Source organism: Neolamprologus multifasciatus, chromosome 10, assembly GCF_963576455.1.
Source record: "Neolamprologus multifasciatus chromosome 10, fNeoMul1.2, whole genome shotgun sequence".
Taxonomy (NCBI): Eukaryota; Metazoa; Chordata; class Actinopteri; order Cichliformes; family Cichlidae; genus Neolamprologus; species Neolamprologus multifasciatus.
The window spans coordinates 15,636,905-15,657,548 of NC_140448.1; positions in this window are offsets into that span (position 1 = coordinate 15,636,905).

Genomic DNA, 20,644 nt, shown 5'->3' on the forward strand with positions numbered 1-20,644 from the left:
TCTTTCAGCAGTCACCTCAGCTCTTACGGAATTGAAAGGTTTCTTAATGACAGCAGAGGGAGCAAGGAGGAACATAGAAAGTGCACAGGAAAGCATAATAAAAAAGCACCCCCAGAAAGAAACAGAGCAGCAGAGAAGAAGGTAACACAGTGGTAGAGTGAGTCGGAAATGCTGTGACATTTGACAGATATGGTGAGAGTGTTTGGTCCCTTGATGTTTCTTGGTATAATTGGATGTGAATGCGCATGTCTTGTATAATGGCTAAGTGAGAACGCACGCGTTCGCACACAGGCACATAACAGTTTTAGAAGTCTGAAAACAGAATAAATAAATAAATGAATTGCCTGCGCACAATTTTGATGTGTACATGCGTAGTGTAGGCTATACTGTACATCGTCTACCCATGTAACGTGGGGCGATCGTGGCTCAAGAGTTGGGAGTTCGCCTTGTAATTGGAAGGTTGCCGGTTCGAGCCCCGGCTTGGACAGTCTCGGTCGTTGTGTCCTTGGGCAAGACACTTCACCTGTTGCCTACTGGTGGTGGTCAGAGGGCCCGGTGGCGCCAGTGTCCGGCAGCCTCGCCTCTGTCAGTGCGCCCCAGGGTGGCTGTGGTTACATTGTAGCTTACCACCAATGTGTGTGTGAATGGGTGGATGACTGGATATGTAAAGCGCTTTGGGGTCCTTAGGGACTAGTAAAGCGCTATATAAATACAGGCCATTTACCATTTGTAACTTGGATTTTATACTGTAATGAGGAGTGCTGGAAGACATGCAAACTACCTGCAATGTGGAACTGCAAGTTCACAAGCAGCAAGGCTCTAAGGAACTGTGCCTCTACCAGAGACGGATACAAAGTCTTCTTTCTCTATCATCTCTCAGCAAAAGAACATCATCCATGGCACTTGTGAATATAGGCTGTTTGGAGACCTGTTCTCAACCCCAGGAGAAAATTTAATTCTACGGTATGCTATACAGCACACTGTTGCAGAGAAAAACAAGATAAGCGTTTGATTTCAGACGTGAACAATATTTATAGCTGGTCCAGTTTGGATGAAAAATTCTTCCTAATGCAATAGCCTCTTTTTCGGATTTGCCCATTCGTGAATTCATCTCAAGTAAAAGGAAACTGAAAAGACAGAAAAAAAAAAGAAGTTTAACATTATGTAAATCCACATGGAACATAAGTGAAGATCTTTCAGTAATAAAGCGGCTGTCTGCTAGTAATGAGCTACAATGAAAAACATTATGTGTAACTAGATTCTGATCCGTAGTGCAAGATGACTTCCTTGAGCGGCTGTGATTTGAGTATCCACCAATCAGTCAGGTGTGAACTGAACTGCACAGTTTATTTTGTGACTGTTTAAAGCCACTTTGCTTGTCTTGCTATAAATGTCTCTGTGTGAATGAATATCAGATCGTGACATGTCACATATATGTGTTACATGATTATGGGCAACACCTGCTAGCTGCTATAAAAATGACTGTTGTAATTATTGAATGGTTGAATTAATTTGTAAGAAATAATGATAATTAAAACTGGCAGGTTTTGGCAAAAAAAAGAAAAACAAAGAGCGTAAACAATTTGGTTAGGATTTAAAAAATAGTTATAGTTTATATTAAAATATAATCGTTTCCACGGTTTTTCAAAGCATTGTTAGGTTCCTATCTAAAGAGTCTCAAGACCATAGGTGCTGCACCATGCTGGAATACAAAAAATATTAGTTTTAAAGTTGTAGTCACACTAAAAAAAAATCCGGACAATTCACACAGGACGAGATTGCTGTGTAAGGAAGCCTAAAGACATTAGTCTATGCCGGGAAATATTACACAATTCCATAACAACCTTTCTTAGTGTAGTTGCACGAATTATATAAGTAATTATTTCATTTATTCACCAGTTATTAACACTTATGAATCTATGTGCAAAATATATGTTATTTATCACAACATCTTGTGAAAGCTAATTTTAGTTACAAAACATCCACTGTCCCAAACAACTTTTGTAAAGTTTGGAAAAAAGTTATTTTTATGTTTAAATCTAACCAAATGTGACAACACAGAACATCATATAAGTAAATAAACTGACTTGAGTTGACCATATTACTATCCTGACATTCACTGGCTAATTCATTCATGTATTGAATTTTGAAAACCAATATATTCACTTTATACTGGTTTTTATAGGCGAACCTTCTCTCCGTAGTGATTGACTGCAGCCATCACATGCTCAAGGCGTTCGTGAAAACAATGTGTTCATCGCTCATCAGATTAGTCCCACTGGATTTTCAGCATTGTACCAGAGGGGAAAATCACCTTGTTGCATCACCCAAAGTAGCAAAATCAGCTAACTACTCTCCTCTTGGTCAAGTATTAAACCTGTCTGCAAAGAAGTCGTGTGAAAAACTCAACAATGCACGATTCCAAATGGTTTCCCATCACCTCCTCTGCTTTTGGCTTGCACGCTTCGATTTGTCTTGTGCTGTTGTCAAAAGAATGAAAGTAAAAAGAAGGATGAAACTCCATTTGTCTGCCCAGCCAGTTTTCATTTGATGGCCTTTCTATTCCAGATTGCATCATGAGTCTCAGAGGATAAGGCCTCCATCAATATCGCTATAACAGTAACAGAGCCATTTGTTCTCCTTCAAGTGTCTTGCACTTTGGGTATATTAAAAGTACACGGGTCGTGATTAGACTTAATTGAGAAAATAAGACATGTTTTTACTGTATAACATGCCTGCTTTTCAACAGTCCTGATGGTACCTTGAATAAAAATAGTCAGTTACACTGAAAGTCTCCCTTGTGCCAATATTTTGTGAATTTTAGTTTTTACAGTGACATATATCTTCATCTTTATACACATTAACTTTGAAAATGGCCTAATAGAAGCTCTAACTAAATTGTACAGTCATTTACCAATGAGCCAGATCTGTAGAAGTGATTAGTTTAGTTTTAAAATAATTATTAATTAAGTAAATTGAAACTAAAATGGAAAGGGTAATTCTAGCTTAGTTGTTTATATCCCCCAATTAAAAATTTGTCACAGCCCTGAATAACAGGAGAGAGTTCTTTTTGTTAGTTTTTCTTTTAATAATTATTAGTGTTTTATTTTATTGTGTTGCATACTTTTAGTTGTGTACTTTAAGCAATTAGTCTGCAACAGCTGTAGAAGAGAATTACACTGTGAAATATGTAACAAATAATAGCTGCCATAAATCACTGGGAATCTAAAGGTGAATACTTAATAATGGATATTTTTAATCTTGTATCCTGTTTTCTACAATCGTAGTTTTTCTTTTTCCTTTGGAGCAAAACGACACCTGGTTTCACTGTTTCTCGGCCACTGATAACCCTGTTATCTGTGCTTCCCTGCTATGCCAGGGGCCCATTCTCTTTAATACTTTGCCCGGCCTATTAAACAGACAGCACCCTCAGAGTTAGCCAGGAACTCAGAGAGCCATGCTGAGGGGACATGGTGACTGTCACTTCAAATCATCAAGTGAATAGAAAAATGCAATTTCTTTTATAATGGAAGCCTTCAGTAAGAAATGATGAATGATTCTCATGCTTCTTTAAAAATTCTTCAGCAGGTTCCAGCTGGGGCAAATTCAGTGAGCTAATATTCAAAGGCACCAGGCAAGACTGCAAATTTCTGGCATTTGCAGCTAGAAACAATTTAAATTTTTTGATTAAAGTAAGTAAACGTTGGTGACTGTAAGTCCCTGTAATGTTTCATCAATGCATGATCAGAAAAATGTAGACGAATGAAAACACACTTCACTGCTCTGGTGAATTCCCCCTTTTTTATTTATGTATTTAACCTTTTTCAAACCTATGGTGATAATACAATAAACAGCGAAGCCTGTCAAGTACTTTTCTGCTGTAAAATCTTTTCTCTCTGTTTTTTTTTCCCCATCAAAACACTTTACTTGTTGCACATCACAACAAGTGAATCTGTATTTCTGCTTTGATGGTTTTGACAGAAGTATTTCTCTGATCTTTTGTCCTGATCTCAGGGGATAATAATGTCAGTGCTGACCAGAGTGGGTGATCTGAATCTCACTCGTCACTCTGATTGCCGAGATAAATAGAAGATTTGGGGGGATGCCTGTGTTATTGCTTCTAAAACATTACTCCCCCCCAAAAATGACTGAATTATTGGCTTAGGCTTAGATCTTCTGTAAAAGCCGCCTGAGTTGCTTTGTCTCCCTCTCCACATTGACCAGACAGAAAAGCTGCTCTGTTTCTCTAACAAAGCCAAATATGTTAACAAGGCAGCAGACTCCAACTCTCTGGGACCACCTCCAAACTGTTCTTGGCACCAATTCAATGTTTGACTGCATATGTACTGTACAGATGTTAGACCTCTGACTATAAATATAACTCAGCTATATTACCTATACTGTTAACTATCATAACAAGGTATTCTCCACTTCAACTATCTTCTCTCCACACAGACATATCCCAGGGTTTCACTCAAAGACAACTGTGTGGGCATAGACAGACAGACTTGACTCACCATGTCTAACAAAAATTGCAGAATAATTAGACATAAAGATTATTTCTGGATTTGTCCTGGAAACTTGACATAGAATTGTTTCACTACAGGTCATATGTATTTTTCAGGTGCTAATCATCATTATAATTTTGATAATAGTGGTTGGTTTTGTTAAAAATGAAACTACATTTTTAACAAAACCAACAATATTTAAGTAGATAGATAGATAGATAGATAGATAGATACTGTGGATGGTTACGTTCTTTCATTTCCCCTTCTTAAGTTCTTTTGAGGTTTCTTTCACTAACCTCAACTTTTTCCCCTCAAGCTCCTCTTTTTTTATCCTCCAGCAAACCTCACTGTCTCCCTTGCGCCTAATTTGCTCCACACTGTAACCTAACTTCACCCCTGCTTTACATTCTTTTTCCTCTAGCTACATAATACATTCTTGTCTCGCTGTTTTCTCTCCTGTCTGACTGATGATGTTGTTCAAATGATGCAAGATTGCTGCAGGTGTGCAACACACTGTCTTTAGGGGGCTGATAAGCTTTGTTGTTGTTCAGCTTAGTAGGCCTACAACAGTTTCGTTTTCCATCTCTGCAATTCTGTTTATGTCTGTCTCTCTGCAAATGCTGAGTCATAAGTTCAGAATGTTTAAGAGCCTCTCCTACCCCCACTCTCCAAAGATTTCTATCTTTTTTTTTTTTTTACTATCTTCTTTCCACATCCAACTTTCTTAAACTGTAAGCACATTCATCTAACTTATCTTTACTGAAAACTTCATGAGGCCCACATTGGCGTAGCCTCTCCTAAGGCAAAGATTGCCACCTACAAGAACTTCACCATCAATGTCTCTCCACGCATTAAGCATGTGGGTGAGCTGTCTCTGTATATATTGAATGTAGGTGGAAAGCACAGATTATTCTTAAGGCATCTGTTCTGCATTGAAGAGAATGAAATTACGAATGGCACAAAAGGCAAAGGCTCGCCATGCCACATTTGCTTCTTACACTTAGAGAATAAGTAAACAGTTTGGGGGATTATTATCATACATGGAGGCAACAGACCTGCTGGTCAGCTGCTGCCTTTCTGTGAGGAATTTTCATTTCCTCCTTGTGCCTGTGTGGGTTTGTTTTTAGGTGCTTGGATTTAATACACAGTGCAAAGCCATGCATGCCAGGCTAATTCTAAATTGCCCATTGGTGTGGATGTGAATGTTAATGATGGTCTGCTTCTTTATGCTAACCCTGACATGGATTTTACTCAAGCAACCCTTACTGGATACCCGGAGAACAAAATAATGATGATACACAAATTCAACAGCGAACAACAGATGATTGTTTTTCTGTCGTTGTGAAAACATCATGAGGGGTCACTGGCAGTAGAACTAGCAATGTTCTTTAATTGATTTCTCCTGTAAACCGATCCACAAAGGAAAACTGCATCCTGCAAAAACAAAGCTCCTGAGAGCTGTGCAAGCAATTACAACACTAAAACTGCTGACACCATATCTATACATCTCTGGGCAGGTAGATATGAGATTCAAATGCACTGAAGAAAAAACACTGTGTGTACAATGACTTACACTGGCCTCTTGTCCCTTAAGGCCTGTCTCTAATAAAGGTTTCAAATTGAGGTGATTTTACAAGTTTTCAGACAGAAGAGAAGTTGGATGCATTAGAATATACGTGAATTCGTAGGGTTTTTATTTCGTTTTTTCTGTTATGTATTGTGCAAGAGCAATTTATTTTTGTGAAAACAGTCAATCACAGATGACTGAAAATGGCAGTCATAACAGTGTACTAACAAAGTAATGCCAGCAACATTGAACAATAAATATAGGTAGGTTGGATTATTGATTAAGAAATTTTAAGAATACTTTGTGTTCATTTAAATCTAACTTTAATGTAAAATTTGAATTTTACATTATAAATTCCTATTCTGTTAGAAAGTTTAAAAAATTGCAATTTATTACTATCACAAAACTATTAAAAATATGATTGAAGTTGTAATCTACTTGAAGTAAAAAGTAATGCATCTACATCTTATCATATCTGATGTCAGACATAGATAAACTATATCTGGCAATAAATAACAACATTTACTTATTTTAATTACGAGGCTGGAAAGCAAGCTGAACGGCACCGCAGTGTGCACGCTAACTCCAGCTTATCCAAACCAGTGACTGTCAGATAGAGTTCAACAGCATGTAGAAATATCTAGGATAGAAATGTAGAAAGTGTATTTGTAATCAAACCCCTGCATATTTGCCATTCAGTCCCAGTGTAAATGAATGCAAAGGTGCAGCAAAAGTGGGATGACATATTAGAAAACGCTGCATAGATTAGTGTTCATACAGTCAAATCCATCATTATGTATCTATAACACCTGAGCTAGAGTTAAGTTGTTAGATTATCTTAAAGATATTTCAAAAGGTAAATCTGAATTTTGGAATCTTCAAACTCAAACATGTGCATTTATAAAGTATAAAGAGCTACAGACTGGTGTATCCTAAAAATCCAGGTGCCTCAAGCGTTTTTTACAACACATGAAATCAACTCCAACTTTTTGCTCTCTGGGCTGCTGCACTCTGGCCTCTCTGTGTTCCCTGCAAGATCAAAAAGGCATTGCCCTGTTTTCACATTGTATTGAATGCAGACAATCTTTAGGTTCGGGGAACAGGATAAAAGCTGCTGGGGGATTTTTGATCAGATACAGCATCAGAAGCGAGAACTGATGAAGTCAAACTGAACATGAAACATTGCAGAACAGCTGCGAAGTGACATGGATTTGAACTAGGAGTTGTGTAGAGTGCAATCAAGTCTCTGGTAAGGTTAGCTAGAGGACACCTTTTACAAAAATTCGCCTGAAGAGACAGGAGAGACCTGAGGATAATCAGTGAGGTTACAAAAGTTTGTGGGAGAGTTGGGGAGGATCGTGGTTGTGGATAAGGGCAAGGGCTGTCATCAACTTTCTCTTCAAACCAGCTGACAAAATACTCTGTGGAATAGAATAATAGCTTCCTGATGGTAGAAGTAGAGAACTGGGCATCAGTGTCCACAACTTCAAAGGCTTTCTGGACTACGGACTTTTTTCAAATGTTAATCCTATACAAAAAGTCTATGCATAAGGTCTGCAATGGGAAATAACATGCTATATTAGCCTAGGCTTTAAAGAAATATTGTAAATCTATATCCTTTGTGTACTCACCTTCAAAGGTTCTATACATTTTTTTAAGCTACACTTTTTGTACTTTTTATACTAATAATATAATATGCACATATATATAGTAATAATACAGTAATAATGCATGCATCACACTCACAATCTCTACTCTTCGATACTCTTCAAATCATTTGAAAATGTTTTAAGATATGAATGGTAACACTATGAAAGGGATGCATTACTTCTACCAAATAAAAGAAAAGTAATTGATGATAAAAACATTAACCAGATCCCAGAATTATGCAGTTATTCCTGATAACCTAAGAGACAGGCGGAAAGTTGAACATTAAGCCTGTCAAGGCACCTTTGGTAAGTCTCCATTACAAAGAATAGCAGATCTTGTGTGGCTGACAAAAGTATCAACCTGTTCAAAAGATTCCCGAGATATCCTCCTAGCAATTACAGTAGCAGCTGCCATAAAGATCCCTTAAAGTGTCAAGTCTATAAAAGCAGTTCACAAAGGAAAACTGTGGTATTAAATGTTAAAATAAACACTGCCATCATCATCTGATCCAAGCGCCAAAACGTGGTGTGACGGATTAAGCTGAATTAACGTGACTGGGTGAATTTGTGTGTGTATTCCGAGAAAAGCTGAGGTATGTTGATTTACTCTATTGACATTTAGCATTTTCATATTCTTATCTCAAGATGGACTAGTAACTTCATGATATAAGGGAGATATCTGTGGTTTTACTGTGGCAACCTGGTGCATTATGAACTCCGTTTTTTAAAACATGGTGCTCAGAAGTTCATGAACTATCCTGAGGGGGCTCTGAGAGTAACTGTGGAGACTCAGGAGTGTGTGTGTGTGTGTGTGTGTGTGTGTGTGTGTGTGTGTGTGTGTGTGTGTGTGTGTGTGTAGCGGGGCTGATAGCGGACTAGACTGACACTGGGGGCTGATAGCCAGACTATACCCCTGACTCTGTACCTGACATACACACATGCACACACAAAGAAGGGGCTGAAAGAAGGACAAAGCCTAAGGCTCTCAGCAGGGAATCCATCCTTCGAAAGATGGAATTTCAAAGTGAAGGCACCTTGTTCTCTCTATCTTTCTCTCCCTTATCACCTCTTTCTTCATCCCTCTCTTAGTACTCCAAGGTAAAAACAAAACAAGAATTTTCAGTTCAGCAATTGGGAAAAGATTTTATCTTTCAATACACACACATATATTGAATGCATTTAATAAGCATATAGTAACATGTTGTTTTGGTACTCTATCTGGGAACAATAGCGTTCTGCTAATGGCAGTTGTTGACTGCAACGGCATAATCTAGATGGAACAGATAGTTGCTGTTGCCATAGCAGACCAAAAATTGTACAAGCAAGAAAAAATAACTAAAAGAAAGAACCAGCTGGGCACACAGATGACAGATATGAGTAGGGCCATGTAAGAAACTGGAAACACTGGTCTCCTGCGCATTAACGTTTAATGGAAACAGACTTGGTATACACACAAAAACACACATTTATGCAAGAGTATTCTTATGAAAACCTTCGACAATAACGCTGGCAGCGCTCTAATTGCCAATTAACTCAGGGTCACTGCTGTTATCTCTGAATCATGCCAGCCTCTCTGCTTTGCCCCCTAGTCTTCTTCAAGGAAAAAAAAAAGGAACTCTACTCCTTCTCCTCATGTGCAAACTCAAACTAAAGCTGTGTTTAATTTGTTGTAGTTCTTTTGAAATGCTGTGCCAAAGCAAGGGACAAAACAACAATAACAAAATGATTATCATTTAGTGTCACCACTACAGAACTGTCTGGGCTCCTGCTCACCCTGTCTGCTCTGAATTCTGTTCTGCTGCCACTAAATCACCTTAACCCTCTTCCAAGAACATGCATTGCAGCCCATTATGAATACGCGCACACACACAAAAATAAGCACACGCAAAAACAGTAAGCCACTAAATCACAGACAACAAAAGTGACAGGATAGCTAATCTAACTGTAAACACATTTTCAGTTAATCGCGAAACAGAAAAAGCCCTTAGAAAGCGCATAATAGTAATTGGAAGGGGGAAAAAAAATCACCTCTGGAGAGACAGAGAGCTTGCGGTGAGAAAATGGATGTTCATGTTGATTCAAAATATCATAAACTCACATTTCGAAGCGCAAATATACACCTACACAAATGCACAAGGCTTCAAATTTAGTGGTCTCTACTCTTATCAACAAACCAGTTATCCAGTAGCTTGAGTTTTTAAAAACACATATGCATATGACCATGCAGCAGGTTCAGGCCAGTCCATTTATTTTTATTTAACCATTAGCACAAAGATGATGATTTAAAATCCATCTCCCTCGGTGAAAAGGAAAAAAAATAAACATATACCAAAGGGAGAAATATTCTGAAGCAAAAGTAATTATGATTAAACTTTTTGATTAGAGGTGATTTGTAGCATAGGTGTTATTGCTGATGTACAAAAACCGCATAATATAAAAGTTATAAATTACTGAGTGAAACATTTGTATTTGATTCCCAAGTATAAATGACTGCACTGAGTGGAGAAACCCTTGTTGGCATGCGCAGTGGTAAGATGTTTCTTGTAGTTAGTGATCAAGTTTGGACATATCTCAGGAGGGATGTCGGCCCACTTCTCTTTACAGAAACTCTAAATCTTTTTGCTTTCTTGGCTGCTATGTGGCAACTTGTGGTGCTCTCTCCACATATTTTTCATAGGACTGAGGTCTTGAGATGCTAATTGACCTTAAAATAACTCCTCGTTTTACCCACTCATTTACTGCCTTTTAATATTTTTTGGGTCATTGTCATGCTGCACGACCAGTCTACAACCCATCAGGCTAAAGATTGGCTCCTAAATGCAATGAAGTCATTCTGTACCCTGCACTGTGACAGAAAAAGAGCAAATCTGCAATCATGTCCCTGACGTCTTTTGACAGCTCTTTGGTCTTGGCCATAGTTCCAGTCCAGAGGGTGGAATGGAAGAAACTGATTCTGTGTACACGTACAGGAGTATCTGTAATTGATTGATGGAATAAGTAACTGATTGTAATCTGTGTGCAGATTGGGGGGTGTTATATAAGTGTATGTGTGAGGTTTTTCTCTAAGAAGCCATTATCCAAGCATGCAAAATATCTTGTGGCTTAGACCTAAAAAGGAACATGTTGTACAGTAGCTTTCTTTTAAGTATGCAAGTATGCTGTTTAGTATTTCATAGAAGTTCTTTAAACACCTCTAGTCTTGATAGGGGGCTGGTTTGGGGGAGGAACAGCTCACATGGGAGTAAGTAAAGTAGGGAAGGTGGTGGATTGGACCAGACAGGAAAAATCGAGGTATTAAGGGCAGTTATATCATAAAATGGCTTTTATGGAGAGGTAATGAGCAAATAGCTCTGTCTATATTAATTCTTCTCAACCTGTTTCTTTTTAAATGCATAAACAAATGGTCTTTCCCTCTGATCAATGTCATTTGTGAAAGATAGAAAAGGTTAAAAGGATCAGCCGTTTTATTGCCACCCCCTTTTTTCCATTAGATAGACTGTATTCACTGTTATCCTGACTGGACAAATCATAGTAAATATCAAACCTGTAATAACAAGGTTTATAAACTTTCACATTGTGTTAAAATTATATTTGCAGATCATTGAAACTGCCTCCATTATTCCCTGCTATTAACCTTCCTGATCTTCAGATCTCGACTGAATCAAAACAAAGGTTAAATATATTTGCTGAAACATCTACTCATATTTTCTGCTCATGTGGATAGCCTCTGGCCAAGGCAGGCAGACAGAAAGCAAAACTCCTGTGAAGGCTAGGAAGTTTGCTGGTGGTAAGGGTTAAAACCCACCAAGAGCTACAGAGAAGGCCCAGGAATAGATTTGACTCTCCAGAAACTATGCATGAGATGTTACTGAGGACAAACACTCTGTAGGTGGCATCGTAGTGTAACACTGTGACTTCACAGTATGACGCTTCTTTGGCTGGTCTCTCTGTGTAGCTTTTGAGACCTCTACCTGTGTGGATTTTTTTGTAGGTATTCTTTCTTCCGCCCATGCTCCAAAGCTTGTGACAGCACAGGTCATAAAGGGAACTAGCCCTATTTGAGCAACCATTCTCTTTTTTTTTCTTTTTTTCTTTTTTTTTTTTTGGGGGGGGGGGGGGGGGGGGGTTTGCATCCTAAAAAGTTACCATGTTCCCCAGGAACCATGTTCTTTGTTGGTAGCTTATTGACAAGCTAGCACAGAGATAGAAACAGGCTTAAAGTAAACTGTGCTAGAAGTTGTAACAAGCTGTGAGCTAGTTGACTACCAAAGTGTTCAGGAAGGTGCAGTAAAAATCAAGCAAACTAATAGCTGGTTGATTAGGTGGAACAAGTCTCGTGACTAGTGGGCTGGACAACTAGATCGATTTTAACCATGTTCTTCACTGCGAGGAGGCACGGGGAGGCTAGGAGGTTATGAGCTCTGTAAAACAAAAAAGAAAATAAAAAGACAGCAACAACCATCCAAGCAGTGAACCACAATCTTAATATATTTCTTTCTGCTACAATAGTTGCCATCAGTGTGTCGATTGTTCTTTGAATTATAATTCAAAAAAGTTTCAGCTTCACTACATGCAAGAGTGATGGAAATAAGAATACAGGTGGTGTGAACATTGCCTGGCAGTACACACAGCTAGAGATCATTTTAGTTTAGATTAGTCTGTAATAGATGTAATAAATGTCAAATTAGAGAGCAGTGCGGATAAGAAAAAGCTCAGCATCCATGAAAAGTGCCTCGTGGTGTCTGTGAGCTCTGCACACAAACTGTGTGTCTTCTGCTATTAAGACATTGCTATTTAAGGTATTTTCTAAAACATTTCTATTTTTTGGTGAGCTGAGTGGTGAAGATTACCTGTTCAATCCCAGGAGGAGACAGAAATCCCTTGAGGTTGCGTCAGGAAGGGCATCTGGTGGAAAAATCTGCCAAATCAAACATGCGGAGCTACCTGCTGTGGCAACCCCTTGTGAATAAGGGAGCAGCTGAAAGTCGCTTTAGTTAGCTGAGTATTTTACAAAGACAAATTTCAGACTTGTTCTGTGTTGCAAGTGATACAAAGATGTTACTTGGTCTAACTGTTACAGAAATGTAACTAGGGTTCTTATTCTGACAATGATACCAAGCTTAAGTAATATAATTATTTAAACATGATAGTATGTCAATATATCAGTTGATGCATTCATCATAGTATTTTGCTCTACAGCACTCAGTTTCATCATTTTTATTTCATTTTTTTTCTGCTGGGGACATAAGACATGAGTCTAATATCTGACCTGCTATTCTCGAAGGTCAGCATGTCAAGAAGATCCTACGCACAAAGAGCTCCACAAATTTTTTAACTCTTTTATGGTGCTCTTGTGCATGAGAGACATTTTTCTTTATATAAGGGACATGCACAGATCTGATGTGGTATGTTTTCCCTTTTTTCTTTCATTTAATTAATTCACAGTGGTACATGGTGACGCATAGGCAGACTGGTGGGGGATACTCCAGAGAAATTCTAACCGGCTACGAAAGAACTCTTCATCACACATTTAATAAATGATTTGCACATTATTGTCATGAGAGCACACTGTTTTCATATTTCCATTTTTAACACACTAGAAGAGCACAATCAGGATTTTAGTCTCGAAGTCAAATGTGTTTATCTAGCTGTGAGAACTAAACTTACTAAAGTGTCTATTTAGTAACTGTTAAAGATATTCAAATTGTAGAATTTGTAATGAAAATATATCAATGTTGATGTTTATGTTTCAATTTTTGTGAACATTATTGTTGATCTTTCTTACAGTATTCTCTTTTGAAGAAGGCAGGTAGTTGAGTGGATCTGTGTATGAATTAATATACTCAGAAAATGGCAAATCTTTAACCATTGTTTATAATTCCACTCCTGCCATTTGTTGAGGTATTGCAGACACGTGCCCGCAAACAACATGACAACAACGTATCTGACATTTTGGATGCATGACAATTATCTTGGCAATGCAGAGTGAAAAGAATATGAGACCAGTCTACCACCATCTCACAACCAGCAGGTGCGAGATGGTGCCAATGTGCATTTCTTGACTGGTTCAGTTGCTTTGCAGATTGCTGTAGTTTGCATGAAAGATGCCAGCTTGTCAGCTACTCTCCAAGCATTTGTGAAACTGTGAAAAATACAACACAAACTGTTGCAATAAGTCTGCATCTTCCATGTAAACTACAGGTGACCAAAGCAATCACAAAGAGTTTTTTGGTGCAGCACCATCGCAACTACCAACATGATGTCACAATACCTTGCCGGTATGACTTGGCAAGGGTCAAATTATGTTACATACATGCTAATCTGAAAATGCTTTCTTCTTTATCTGAATCATTTCTCTGAAGGCCTACCTTGCTAACGAATCAAAGAGGCTATTAAAAGTGTCATTACAATAAATTCTAGCTTCTCTGCATTACATATATTGGCCATAGTGATCAGTAGGAGACAATGTGTCTGCTGACAAGATAAATCACAAGCAATTTTCTCATCTTTACTTGCTTCGTCCCACTTTGTTTCAGTACATGTGTGTGCATGTGTATAAAAACATACAGATTGTAAATGAGCAAGTGAAAACAGAGCCAGGAGTTACCTGCCTTGCAGGTTGGTTTCCCATCAATTTCCCTTCAAAGAGAGCAGATTTATCCACAGCGCATAAATGAAGAACACCTGATGACCTTTAAGCTTCACAGGCATTATCCTTTGTTAACAGGACACAGGCATGTCTGTTATTATGACAGAAACTACATATTACTAAGGTTTATAGTCAAGCTAGCTTCCTGAGATGCAGTAGCCAACTCCAGCCACAAGATGGCAGTAATTTTTTGACTGAGGCAAACTGGCCATACCAGATTTCTTATTGGACAGAAGTCCCATGTGACTCACTTTGGTGTGTTTTAATCAATGTCTGTTTTTAGATTTCACTGCCTTGACCAAATGGTCATGCTCTAACGTTGTGTATGCATGTGTGAAAACCTCTTTCACAGAATTATTAACGTCAGTATTCAAATAACTGAGACTCACTGCTACCTTCAGTATTAACAGCTGTCTTGCTAAGAGGGCCAAAAGTAGAACAGTCTAATCTGCATTGTCATATCAAAGTACAGCCTTGAGCAGAATTACACAGTAACTCTGTGGCCACACAGTAATTATGCTTGTTTTAACTTTTTTGTGTGTTTTGATTGTTTTTTGTAGACATAAAATCTTTTTTCTATTTCTGTTTCACTTCCACCTTGTTCCCAATGCCCTTAAATGATTTCATTTCTTTTTAACTTGGCTTGTGTGCTTTTTACTATGAAAAACAGTTACTGGTGAGAGATGTTTGAAGACTTATGTTAAAAAAAATATATATATATATTAGATATATATTTTTAAAAAAGAACTTTCTCCCTGTCTAATGTGCCCACTACAGATATGTCTTTCTTTCCTTGGCCTCAGTTGTTTTTCCCATATTCATGCATGAAGTTGTACAAAAATAAGTCTTTTGTTTCAAAATTGCATTTCACAAATGACACAAACACTGTCATTAAAGAGAACACATATGTTTGCACACACACCCTCACATACACCCACATCAGGACCTCTGTTTTTCCTCTCCCATTGCTTAATTCAGTCGTTTTGGCTCTATTGAAGATCTAAAGAGATTGACTGAGCCACCTAACCTTAAAGCGATCACTGTGCTGTTGGATGTGGTTCTCAGTCACGCCTCCAGTAACACTGCTGATGGACTAAATCAATTAGATGGGCCAGATGCTTATTTCTTCCACCTTGGATCCAAAGGAGCACAGTAGGGATTCCATCTCTTCTTCTTCCAAGGTGAGGCAAATACACACAAAGACTCATAAGCACTGACTTACAAATCCGACATAACAAGAGCTCTACCGAGTATTCTGAGGCAGTTTTCTTTTCTTTTTTTGTTTTCTTTATTCCATCTGCACCCTCCAGTTGAATTTGAAAGCTAAACCCTGGAATTGTTTATTAGCTAACAAGCTACAAATCAGCAAAAGCAAAGAAACACCACATACCAAAACCAAGCATGGCTCCATGAAGATGCGATGCTCACTCATTTAGATATGCAAATGCCAATGCAAAAATAGTCTCTGAAACCGGCAGACCACAACAACAGGCTGTGAATAATGGAGATGTGTTCAAAGCCCTGTCAATATTTGTTCATACATTTAATTTGCTATTCCTGTTCGGATTTATTAATTGCTGCATTCAGTGTGCGTGGAGGCTTTGTTATTGTTGTTGTCCTTTGGCTGTTTGTCTGGACCAATTACGGTTGATCCTCCCGGGAGTAGACTGGACTCTTCAGATGTCTGCTATAATCTATTGATTCCTTTCATCTCTGGTTGCTGTTGCTGGTGTGCGTGTGTAGCTGTGTGCGCACATGCGCTTATGTGCGTATGAGGGCATGTTTGTCAAAGACAGATGGGGGTGGGTGCTTGTGTCTATGTGTTGGAAATGAGTCGATCTCATTTACACTGGTCTCACCCGACAAGGGAGGGAGGGTGCCTTGTTCATGCATTTGTTGCCTCTCTGTTTCCTTCCTCTTCCTTTCGCTCTCTGTTTTCTCACATATGCTCGTAGAATTCTGTCATCACCATCCTCTGGCTTACTTCGCCTGCCATTATTACATTGTAACCCTCAATCTTTGTCTGCAGATCTTTGCCTGTCGAAGCATTTTCCATTCATTTTTATTTGTGGTTATTTTCTATTATTCTGTCTATTTTTGTTTTACAATCAGCGACTCTGGATATCTGACTGTCTCACTCACTCTTCCTCTATAGTCAGCTGCCTTCATTTCTTACTGACTCTTAGATATTGTTAACAGAAAAGACAATTTTCCAAAAGAGTGGACAGTAAAAAGGAGAATATCTTATTTAAGGGTAATTCTTCAAATCAGTACTGGGCATTTATATCATTCATTTCTCTGACTATATTGGGGCTAACTAAGAAGAAGCTGGATAAATCATTCAAACAACAACAGAGAAGCTCCAGTGGAAATTAATCCACTGGAAATATGAATTAGCTTCAAAGCTCATCAAGCCTTCACTGCAGTAGCTTCGCTTTGTTGACACAATGAAGGTCAGCGGCACAACACGATGAACTGCTGTAGGGGAAATATCTGGGAAATGTTTGGACTTATGTGAGTCTTAAAATATTAGGATTAATTCTCAATTTCACGTATTTTTTTTCTGACTCAGTAGTTAAAGTAGACTTGCTTTTCTCACTTGTTACACAGCAAATCCAGCATGTCCAAATTAACACTGTCAGATTTGATTTCAACACTTTTAAAGTGTCTATATGGGTCCACACCAGAGAGTGTTAATTTAACTCTTTTTGGAGAGTTGGTATGTTAACTCTGATTTAGTGTTAAACACCAAATCTCTCTGGAGTTGATAATTTAACACTTGGTGTTAAGAGTTTATATATTAACTCTCAAAGAGTATTTTAGTTTAACTACGTAAGAGTTATCTTCTAATTAATTCTAAAAAGCGGGAATTTTACTGTTCTGAACTTCTAGAAATTTCTTTTGGAAATAAACATTTACTAAAAAGACGCAATGGTTTTTGAAAAACATTTATTCTGAACTGTGCACCACAATTTCAAAACATTTTCTGAAAGATGTAACAGTGTACATGTTCTCACTTTCATTAGAATTTCGTTTATCAAAAGGTCTGACATAGGTGAGCTGGTAAATGCAAATAACAGCATTCTCATCACTTATTTCAATAAATACAAAATACAATATGCATGTCCTTCATTCATCACTTTGTGGAACTTCAACGCACTTCTGCTCTCCCCCTTAATCCATCTTCACAAGCATATCCTCTGTGGAGATTGAATAAAAATTAGTTGACACTAATTAATGGCACAAATCAATTGCAGCACAGTAAAAAAAAAAAAAAAGGAATCCTTTTTGAGCGATTACTTGTGTAAAGTATTTTCCCAAAAGACAAGGACACAGACAACAGGTAATACTGAACTAAATGTAAAACCTCAACCTTTTTCATTTTTACCTAAACCGTGTGCACAAAACTCTGGAGGGATCTAAGTGCTAACGTAGAACTCAGTAGGGACTCGGGACATCTGCTACTGCTGTTTGCTCGTTTTTTATGGGAGATCGTTTTCAGGCTTCAAGTAGCACCATTATACCAACATTTCACATTCTAGACATTGTTTTAAGTGTATTTGACCAAGAAATTTGACTGAAAATTCACATGCAAGCTTTTTTTCAAGGCTGTGGTATTTGCCCACAAACAATACCTTTCAGCTAGCTAAAACAGAATATTATGCTATCACCGAGCAACATGGCTAATGCCTTTCACACAGCTTTGTCTCAACTCCAAAGAGCCACAGAAGTAAAAGCTAATAACAATAATTGAAACAATCTTTGAAAACATGACTTACCAAGCATGGCAAACAACTCAAATATGTAGAGCAAAATGTTCTGAAACGGCTTCACTTCAGCTTCGATTGGAGCCGTGCTGGGGGCGGAGTCTGTGAATTTACTCTATTGGTGTCATAGCCCCTGTAGGAGTTCAGAGTTAAGAGGTCAAGAGTTAATGTTTCCATTGTAACACCTCCAGATTTGAAATAGAAACACTCATTTTTAACACTCGATTTTAACTACTATCATTTTACACCTCAGAGTTACATTAAAAGAATGTGACTCTACTTAGAGTAAAATTAACTCTAAGACTACTAACACCAAAACATTTAACACTTTTGAATTTGCTGTGTACAGCTGTAGCATGTAACATTTGAGCATGTAACATTGTGTTTGCCTGGTTAAAGATGGAAGAAGTTCAGAACAAGTAAAAGAAGTTACGCTACTTCATAAAGTTAATTGATGCGCAACCATATTGCTATGTCACTATCAATAACATATAAAGCAAAGCCTACTTGTGCAGGTTGCAACCAAACTGTCAAAACCTATAGTTTTTGCTATTTTTCTGTGTGACGAATTCTACATCTATGTTTAACCATTATGTAAATATTCTTGTGCGCACCTATCTTGCTAACATAAAAGATATTCACATACTTTTATCTCTTAATCATTCTGCATCTGATTCTTAGGAAGGATTACAACAACGTTCTCCAGCCTCAAACGGTATAATGATACAACGAATCATAACCATTTCCCCACCTCTTCTTACCAATTGTGATTCCACCTACACATAATCTTTCTTTTTCCTTGTAAGAGACTTACAGGGTCATAGAGATGATACATAAACATAAAAATATCGTGTTAATCACATGACACAGTGTCACTGTGTTTTATATTGGGATAGCTATTAGCAACTGTGCTGATTAGTCACCTTATATTTACACAAATGCACAGTTTGTGCTCTTTGTTTGCGCGCGTGTGAGTGGGTGTAGCTGCGTGCTTGCGCGTCTGCCTGTCAATCTGCTTCTTGTCTCCATCAGTTTGAGTGATTTGATGTGAGCGGACGGGTTTTGTCGCTACAGCAGATGATATGACTTTAAGTGATAAGCTCCCACAGTGGAAAATCAAGCGCTGTCTGGTCTCTTTACCATGGTCATGATCCCATCACCTCACACTCATTATACAATTTAGAACAGCTATTTCGATCAATCACCACCCATTGTCACTGTAGCAACCTTGAGTCTTGTAAAGCCTTGGCGCTTTCTAAATGCAGTAACCACCTTAAAGAGACAGAATAGTAACACAGTGATTCTGCCTTTCTACACTCTTACTTTTCTCTCCATCCCCATAGCTAGTTTTGTTTCTCAGGCAAAGGTGGTTTGAGCAGTAGGTATTTTCGCGCATGATTGTTTGCTATTGTTTGGACAGTCCGCATAGGCTTGGAACCTTCATGTTCAAATAAAAGACTTTCTTTGTGTCAAACACAATTAGAAATAAAAGGTAACACAATGCAGGGTTGGTGTTTCATCAGTTTTTTGGGAGTTTTCATTTTAACTACAGCCTTCTGACTTTAATTTCCCTCCAAAAATGTCCTTGTTTTGTGAAGAAGTGATAAATTTCAAGGGAGCTGCCCCCTTAGATTTTGACTTCTGACGTTTTATGTTGAAATAAGGTTTTGCTATTATTGTTAGATACAAGGCTGCATTAGCAGTAATTGCATAGTGTTGCCTAAAAAAACTGTGTGTACAAATGTTTTCTTTCATTACATTTTGAAGGCAAACATAAAGAGAGAGGGAATCAAACACCTCGGGGCAGAACTTGCTTCTTCAGCATTAATAGTAAAACAGCTTTGTGGCATAGCAAAGCACCATTTTTAGACTGTAATTAGAGATACTTTAATCACTTCTGCCTGTTCACACCATTTGTTTTTCTATGTGTGTGTGTGTGATATTCTTTTCCCCCTTATGAAAAGCAGCAGATAAGTTGTATCCTGCCTTACAGGCACCAACATCTGTATATGCATGAAACTGTGCTTTGTGCATGCTATTTCTAAACAGCATCCTCATATGTACTTTTACTTTGCTGGAAAATTAGCATTGTAAGTGATTTAGTGTCAGCCTGGGAGAAAAGAAAGAGACTATAAGGTGTAAGAGAAAAATAAACACAAAATTAAGGAAATGAAGAAGCAAGGTATATGACCACAGGGCTGCCCTCAATAAATGGAGATTGGGTATTATTTCAAGCTTAGCCAGTGTTGAAATAAAAATAAAAGTGAGGAACGGAGTTTTTATAAATCAGGTAATGTGATATTGATGTGATTTAGTGAGCGCTTGTTCCACAATTTTTCTGTAGCTTGTGCAGTACTTCATTTAATGGTGACCAAAATTTTGCTAATGAGAAGTAAAAAGGCGTTGAGGAGCAAGTGAGCAAAAAAAAGGGAGATATTATAAAAGCTACAGTAGACATTGACACATGAATACCCCCGGAGAGTTCCTTGAGTGTCCTACTTAAC